This window comes from Mandrillus leucophaeus, unplaced genomic scaffold (assembly GCF_000951045.1).
Source record: "Mandrillus leucophaeus isolate KB7577 unplaced genomic scaffold, Mleu.le_1.0 Scaffold74, whole genome shotgun sequence".
Lineage (NCBI taxonomy): Eukaryota > Metazoa > Chordata > Mammalia > Primates > Cercopithecidae > Mandrillus > Mandrillus leucophaeus.
This window is the reverse complement of record NW_012108030.1, coordinates 705,752-714,181: the sequence shown is the minus strand read 5'-3', so window position 1 is coordinate 714,181 and position 8,430 is coordinate 705,752. Positions and strand designations below refer to the sequence as shown.

At 44.5% G+C, this 8,430-nt stretch overlaps 1 protein-coding gene across 5 annotated transcripts in view; it reads left to right on the top strand.

Moving 5' to 3' along the window:
* The first annotated feature begins 3,908 nt into the window (after positions 1-3,908).
* Positions 3,909-8,430, top strand: part of ZNF613 (zinc finger protein 613) — a 16,072-nt gene continuing 11,550 nt past the window's right edge. For 2 of the 5 annotated variants that reach the window (XM_011965874.1, XM_011965870.1), the window contains exons 1-2: positions 3,909-4,230; positions 6,505-6,670. The gene's annotated coding sequence lies outside the window, so the exon portion shown is untranslated. Of the gene's footprint in view, positions 4,231-4,582; positions 4,683-6,504; positions 6,671-8,430 lie in introns of all 5 variants that reach the window. The other 3 variants (XM_011965872.1, XM_011965873.1, XM_011965871.1) reach the window with 3 other exon arrangements.

The window sequence follows — 8,430 nt, the reverse complement described above, 5'->3', positions numbered from 1 at the left end:
GTGACTGGCTTCTTCCTTTAGGACGTTTTCAAGGTTCATTTATGTTTTAGCATGTTTCAGCACTTCATTCCTTTTTATACCTGCATAATATTCTAATGTATGGCTATAGTTGAAGGGGTGGCCTGCCCCTCCACACCTGTGGGCGTTTTTTTGTCAGGTAGAACGAGAGACTCGAGAAAAGAAAGAGACACGGAGACAAAGTACAGAGAAAGGAAAGTGGACCCGGGGCACCAGTGCTCAGCATATGGAGGACCCATGTGGGCACAGGTCTCTGAGTTCCTTCAGTATTTATTGATCATTATCTTTACCATCTCAGAGAGGGGGATGTGGCAGGACAATAGAGTAATAGTGGGGAGAGGGTTAGCAGGAAAACATGTGAACAAAGATCTCTGTGTCATAAATAAGTTTAAGGAGAGGTGCTGTGCCTTGATGTGCATGTAAACAAACATCTCCACAAACATTTCTATGCATTAAACAGCAGCATTGCCACTACCACATCTCACCTCCAGCCCTAGGGCGGTTTTCTCCTATCTCAGTAAATAGAACATACAATCAGGTTTTACACAGGTTTCTCATTGCCCAGGGACGAGCAGGAGACATATGCCTTCCTCTAGCTCAACTGCAAAGAGGCCTTCCTCTTTTACTAATCCTCCTCAGCCCAAACCCTTTATGGGTGTCGGGCTAGGGGACGGTCAGGTCTTTCCCTTCCCACGAGGCCATATTTCAGACTAGCACATGGGGAGAAACCTTGGACAATACCTGGCTTTCCTAGACAGAGGTCCCTAGACAGAGGGCTTTCCTAGACAGAGGCCTTCCGCAGTGTTTTGTGTCCCTGGGTACTAGAGATTAGCGAATGGCCTTTTACCAAGCATACTGCCTTCAAGCACTTTTTTAACAAAGGACATCCTGCATAGCCCTAAATCCATTAAACCTTGAGTAAACACAGCACATGTCTCTGCAAGCACAGGGTTGGGGGTAGGGTTACAGATTAACAGCATCTCAAGGCACAAGAGTTTCTATAGTACAGAACAAAATGGAGTGTCTTATGTCTACTTCTTTCTACATAGACCCAGTAACAGTCTGATCCCTCTTTCTTTTCCCCACAATACTAATTTTATTTTTCCCTTCATCAGATGATGGATAATTGAGTTGTTTTCACCTCAGGCTATTATAAATAATGCTGCTATAAACATTCATGCACAAATTTTTGTATGGACATGTTTTTATTTCTCTTGGATATAAACCCAGGAGTGAAACTGTCAGATCATATGGTCAGTATGTTTAACCATTTGAGGAACTGCCAGATTATTTTCCAAAGTGGCTGCACCATTTTACATTTCCACCAGCAGTATGTGAAGGTTCCAGTTCTTCCATATCCTCACTACACTTGTTATTCCGTGTAAATGGAATCATATAACATGTTCTCTCTTCTCTCTTTCTGCCTGGCTTCTTTCTCTCAGAATAAGGTGTGGGGGAAAGAAAGAGAGATCAGATTGTTACTGTGTCTATGTAGAAAGAAGTAGACATAAGAAACTCCATTTTGTTCTGTACTAAGAAAAATTCTTCTGCCTTGAGATGCTGTTAATCTGTAACCCTAGCCACAACCCTGTGCTCGCAGAAATGCGCTGTGTTGACTCAAAGTTTAATGGATTTAGGGCTGTGCAGGATGTGCTTTGTTAAAAATGTGTTTGCAGGCAGTATGCTTGCTAAAAGTCATCGCCATTCTCCAGTCTCGAGTACTCAGGGACACAATGCACTGCGGAAGGCCGAAAGGACCTCTGCCCAAGAAAGCCTGGGTATTGTCCAAGGTTTCTCCCAACTGAGACAGCCTGAGATATGGCCTCATGGGAGGGGAAAGACCCGACCATCCCCCAGCCCGACACCCATAAAGGGTCTGTGCTGAGAAGGATTAGTGAAAGAGGAAGGCCTCTTTGCAGCTGAGATAAGAGGAAGGCATCTGTCTCCTGCTCGTTTGGGAGGAATGGAATGGAATAGAATGTCCTGGTGTAAAACCGGATCATACATTCTATTTACTGAGAAAGGAGAAAACCGCCTTATGGCTGGAGATGAGGCATGCTGGTGACAATACTGCTCTTTACTGCTCTTTGTGTAAAGTCAAACATAAATCTGGCCTACATGCACATCAAGGCACAGCACCTTTCCTTAAGCTTATTTATGACACAGAGTCCTTTGCTCACATGTTTTCCTGCTGTCCCTTTCCCCACCATTACCCTATAGTCCTGCCACATCCCCTTCACTGAGATGGTAAAGATAGTGATCAATAAATACTGAGGGAACTCACAGACCAGTGCCGGCACGGGTCCTCCATATGCTGAGTGCCGGTCCCCTGCACCCTCTGCGCCCACTGTTCTTTCTTTATACTTTCTCTGTGTCCTATTTCTTTTCTCAGTCTCTCATCCCACCTGACGAGAAATACATATGCTGAGTGCCAGTCCCCTGGGCCCCCTGTTCTTTCTTTATACTTTCTCTGTGTCCTATTTCTTTTCTCAGTCTCTCGTCCCACCTGACAAGAAATACCCATAGGTGTGGAGGGGCTGGCCCCCTTCATAAGGTTGTTGACATTTATCTATAATGGTGCATACATCTGTGATTTGTTCTTTTATTATTTTTGAGTAGTACTCCAGGGTATGATTACATTACAATTTGCTTATACATTCATCTACTGATGGACACCTGGACTGTTTCCTGTTCAGGGTATTATCCATAAAAGGACCAAAACATTCTTGTGAGACTTTGTGAGGACATATAGTTTCATTACTGTTGAATAAATATTTAGGAGTGAAATTCCTGAGTCATAAATTCTTGCTTTTATTTTGCAATTCTCCTAAGGAGTCATATAGTTCTGTAAAGCTTTTTACTCTTCACAGATTCGATATTTTAAGTAACATGGTATGTTTCTGAAATGGAGTTTGCATTTTGGGGCATTTTCTATAGATTTATCATGAAGGACACGTGAAAACTCTGTTAGAAATATAAACACTCCACTACACGCAGGAATTTCCTTCTCATTCTTCCAATGGAATTGTCTTAATTTAGGTTGGATCAGGATTAGAATTTACATTATGATGACTATGTAAATAATATTTATAGGTCAGTCAGGTAGTATCCTATGATTTCTTTTCTTGCACAACGTTTTTTTTTTTTTTTTTTCTTTTTTCTTTTATTCCTCAAGAAGGGGTTGCCAAGGCTGCGTGGTGCAGTGGCTATTGATAGGTGCGATCATAGCTCACTGCAGCCTGGAACTACTGGGCTCAAGCTATCTTCCTGCCTCGGTTTCCCCAGTAGCTGGGACTACACGTGCGCGCCATCGCGCCCGGGCTTGCACAACTTTTCATTCTCCCAGAGTCGTCTTATTTATTCCTTATAGAATTTTAGGCACTTGGTTCTCGGAAAGCCCCGACCTTAAGATTGACTCCACCTCCAGCAGAGGGAAGCCCTTCTCCTCTCTTAAGAAAAATTCCCGCCTCCCACATTGGATTCCCTTTTCCTGTTGGCTCCTGGCTGCTCTCCTTACCTGCACTGGGCGGTGACCATGTCCCTCAAACGTAAATAAGGTTCCAGCTGGTCGCTGTTTTTTCACTTTCCGTTGACGGGGTGAACAATATCCTCGTACCTCAATTGCTTCTCCACACCCTTTTTGTCCTAAAAAATCTTCCTCTTGCCCATGTAGCTAGAAGCGTTTTCGCGGTATATGACTCAGGGTGCGATTGTTCTTTTTCCTCAGCGGAGACAGCGTTTTCACTTGTACGGACACCTAACTTCTAAGATGGCCGCACCCATTGTGTCATTCCCGTCATTCTTTGTGCAAAGCGGATGACTTTTCCCCCCAGCCCGCTAAGGTGCACGTAGCCCATTCCGTGTTTGTCTTGGCTAAGCTCGAGCCTCTGAAAATAAATGAAACTTGAGCGCAGGATGTAGGTGCCAAAATATGGGGTTCTTCACGGTCCCGAGCCATCCCTGCATACTTGGGCAGAAAAGATCCACTTTACCTTCCGTACGTGCAGGATTCAAAGATGGCCGCCTTCAGTCTCCGTGACGAGAGGACGCGAACTTACTACCGCCCAGTCGTCCGTGCTCCGTACACCTGCAACTTCAGACCTTCGTCGGCCGCCGTAGGCCGGCTTGGAGGCTGTGGGAGGGCCCAGAAGTGGAAGAATTCAGGAAAAGTGCAGGCTCAGGGAAGTGTCGGTGGGTTCCCCGGAAAATCAGGTCTGTGTGTGGGTCCGTCTGTCAGGATGAGGGGAGGAGGGTGTCTGTGAGCGTCCGTTTAGTGCGGAGTCGTGGAGTTTGTGGGGGAAGCTGGAGCAAGTGGGAGTCGGGATATTGGGGTTGGGGCGTCTCCGGTTCAGCCCTGAGGGATCCCAGTGGTCAGTGGTCAGTCTGTCGAGCGCAACGCTTGGAAGTCCGTGGTCAGGGTTTGGTGCCTTTACGGGTCACTCTGTATGGCTCGGTGGTTGAGGACTGGAGTGAGGAGTGGTTTTTGTCAAGGAAAACGGTGTCTGCCGTGGATTCGGGATTTTATTTTTTTATTTTTGAGACAGGGTCTCGCTCTGTCACACAGGCTTGAGTGCAGTGGCGAGATCGTGGCTCACTGCAGCCTCCATCTCCCGGGGCTCAGGTGATCTTCCCACCTCAGCTTTCCCGAGTAGCTTGGACTACAGGTGAGCGCCACCACGCCTATCTATCTAATTATCTATTCTATCTATCTATCTATCTATCTATCTATCTATCTATCTATCTATCTATATCTATCTTATCCATCTATCTATCTATCATCTATCTATCTATCTACTTATTGCAGAGATCTATCTATCTATCTATCTATCTATCTATCTATCTATCTATCTATCTATCTTCTTATTGCAGAGATGGGGGTCTCACTATGTTGCCCAGGCTGGTCTCCAACTCCTGGCCTCAAACGATCCTCTCACCTTGGCCTCCCAAAGTGCTGGGATTACGGGCGTGAGCCTTCACTCCAGGCTGTAATCAGGATTTAATATGTGACTCAGTGAGGAGGAGCCTGGGTTCATGTGAACCTGGGTGTGTGGTCCAGGTTTTGGGATTAATCTTAGGGGATGTGACCAGTGTTACGGAGGCCTAGATGTGAGAGTCGTGGAGACGCTTGTGAAGGCTGAAGCCTTGGCAGCCGAGGCATGCTGATTGGTGTATGTGTTGAAGTCCAATGGTAATTCCCTCTCAGTCCCTTTTAAGTTTCTCTGCAAGGACTGGTTTACAGACCTCATTCGACTTCTCACATCTCTCCTCCCTCTCATCCTGGTAAATAGGAAACCTTGGGGAAGATCAAAGATTAATCAAATTTGGCGCGGTGGTTCACACCTGTATTCCCAGCATTTGGGAGGCCAAGGTGGGCGGATTGCTTGAGCCTAGGAGTTGCAGACCAGCCTGAACAACACAGCCTGTCTCTCCAAAAAAAGACAAAAATTAACTGGGTGTGGTGACACATGCCTGTAGTCCCAGCTACTCCCGAGGCTGAGGTGGGAGGATCACCTGACCCTTAGGAGGTCTAGGCTGCAGTGAACTATGATTGAGCCACTGCACTCCAGCTTGGGCAACAGAGTGAGGCCCTGTCTCAACAGAAAAAAAGAAAGAAAGAGAGAGAGAGAGAGAGAGAGAGAGAGAAAAGGAAAAAAACAAAAAAAGAAAATGATAAGGTTTCTATTAAAGATTTTCGTCTTTCTTCCTCAAGTTTACTGTGTGAATGTATGTATACACACACATAAATATTTTCTTTCAGGTTCTGACACAAGTAAAACAACATCTGTCTTATCCCAAAATGTGTTCCCCAGTAATGACTTTTGATAAGATTTTCGTATATTTTAATTTCAGTTTTCTATGCTTGATTTTTCACAATTCAGATAAACTACTGAAACATTGGTATAATTTGCCTTATTTAATTTTATATTATAACATTCTTATACTAAACATATCATACATGTTTTTGTTTAAAAACTTTTTTTAAGATTTCTGTAATAGTATACCATCAAGAGGCAAAACTGCACCATTGCGACTTGAATCACTAAGTATATGGATATATTTAGATAGAATTTTAAGACTTAAAATGTTCACTTATCACTTTTAAGAACTGGTTATGATTCTGTGTTTACCCAAACATGTTTCTCCCTGACCTTCATCAGCACCTTGGTTTTTAATTTTTTTGCAATTGTAAATGGTGTATTTTTATTTTTGACCTTTCTGTTCTCTTCCAATTTACTCTTACATAGAAGAGCAATTAGTTTATAAAATATTTACATTGTTTTTGGTCACCTTACTGAACAAGCTTCCCTGTTCTCCAGGTTACAAAACTTTTCAAACATATAACACGATTTAAAGAACTTTACAATTGAATACCTGTATGCCTACCACCTGGATTTTGTCATCATTTCATTGTGTTTCTTTTATTACATATCTATCTGTATATCATCCTTCTACTCATCATTAATCCATCTTTTTTTCTTTTTGTAGAGATGGCATCTCACTATGTTGTCCAGACTGATCTTGAACTCCTGACCTCAAGTGATCCTCTCTCCTTTGGCTCCTAAAGTGCTGGGATTCCAGGTGTGAGCCACCTCACCTGGTCACATTTATCCGTCTTGTAAAATATTGCTTTGTTTTTTGGGGGCATTTCAAAGTAAGTTGCAGACATTCATACATTTGCCCCTAAATATTTTAGTAGGTTTATCATAATTAAGTTCTACTGACAGCTTTTCCTAATTACAGGTCTATTAGTCACATACTGTATAATTCAGTGGCTTTTACTATGTGCAGTCATCACCAAAGTCAATTTTAGAACATTTTCATCACTTAAAAAGAAGCCCCGTACCCTTTTGTTGTACAACCACTACTTGCAGTCACTTCATATTCTCCCCTCCAGTAGACCCTGGCAACCACCCATGTGCTTTCTGCCTCTTTTTGTAGAGTGCCTGATTCTGTTGCTGTTCGGGGCGCCACTTGTAACCGACGACAATCCCTGGTGGACTGAACAAAGCGGGGCAAATGCTAGAATAAAAGACAAAGATAACGCCGGGCGCGGTGGCTCAAGCCTGTAATCCCAGCACTTTGGGAGGCCGAGACGGGCGGATCACGAGGTCAGGAGATCAAGACCATCGTGGCGAACACGGTGAAACCCCGTCTCTACTAAAAAATACAAAAAAAAAAAACTAGCCGGTCGAGATGGCAGGCGCCTGTAGTCCCAGCTACTCGGGAGGCTGAGGCAGGAGAATGGCGTGAACCCGGGAGGCGGAGCTTGCAGTGAACTGAGATCCGGCCACTGCACTCCAGCCTGGGCAGCAGAGCGAGACTCCGTCTCAAAAAACAAACAAACAAACAAACAAAAAGACAAAGATAAAATAGTATATTTGGAAGAAGGGGTGGGGGGGGGGGGCCGGGCCCTTTGGTTCACAGCAGGCTTGTGAGACTGCATTCCTTTAACAATAGGCTCTAGATGTCCCCGTAGATGGCCTCAAGGAGCCTGGCGCCAGGGAGTGATGGCCCTCAGCAAACTTTCTGGGACAGGTACAGAAGCAAGTTTGCCCACATTCTGTACTTATGATAAACAGTTTGCTGTTTGATCATGTAGCCTCCAGTGGAATGCTGAGTTGATCACCATCCCTTTGGCCTTTTCAGCTCCCAACATTTTTTTTTTTTTTGAGACAGAGTTTCACTCTTGTTTCCCTGGCTGAAGTGCAATGGCTTGATCTCACCTCACCGCAGCCTCTGCCTCCCGGGTTCAAGAAATTCTCCTGCCTCAGCTAGGATTACAGGCATGCGCCACCACACCCGGCTAATTTTGTATTTTTAGTAGAGACTGGGTTTCTCTATGTTGGTCGGGCTGGTCTCGAACTCCTGATCTCAGATGATCTGCCCGCCTCGGCCTCCCAAAGTCCTGGGATTACAGGCATGAGCCACCGCACCCGGCCAGTGTGCTTTCTGTCTCTATGCATTTACCTAATCTGGGTATTTTATATAAATGAAATCATATAACGTGACATTTAGTGTCTGATATTTTCTTTTTTTTTGAGACAGGATCTCACTCTGTTGCCCAGGCTGGAGTGCAGTGGTGTACTCTTGGCTCACTGCAACCTCTGCCTCCTAGGCTCAAGCAATTCTCATGCCTCAGCCACCCTAATAGCTGGGATTATAGGCGCACACCACCATGCTTGGCTAATTTTTTAACTTTTTATAGAGATGGAGTTTCTTCATGTTGCCCAGGCTGGTCTTGAACTCTTGAGCTCAAAGCAATCTGCCCTCCTTGGCCTCCCAAAGTGCTGGGATTACAGGTGTGAGCTCCTGCACCTGAGTGTCTGACATTTTCACTTAGTATAATGTTTTTGTGGTTGTGGGTTGTGTGCTGGGCTACTCCTTTTTTTTTTTTTTTTTTTTTTTTTTTTT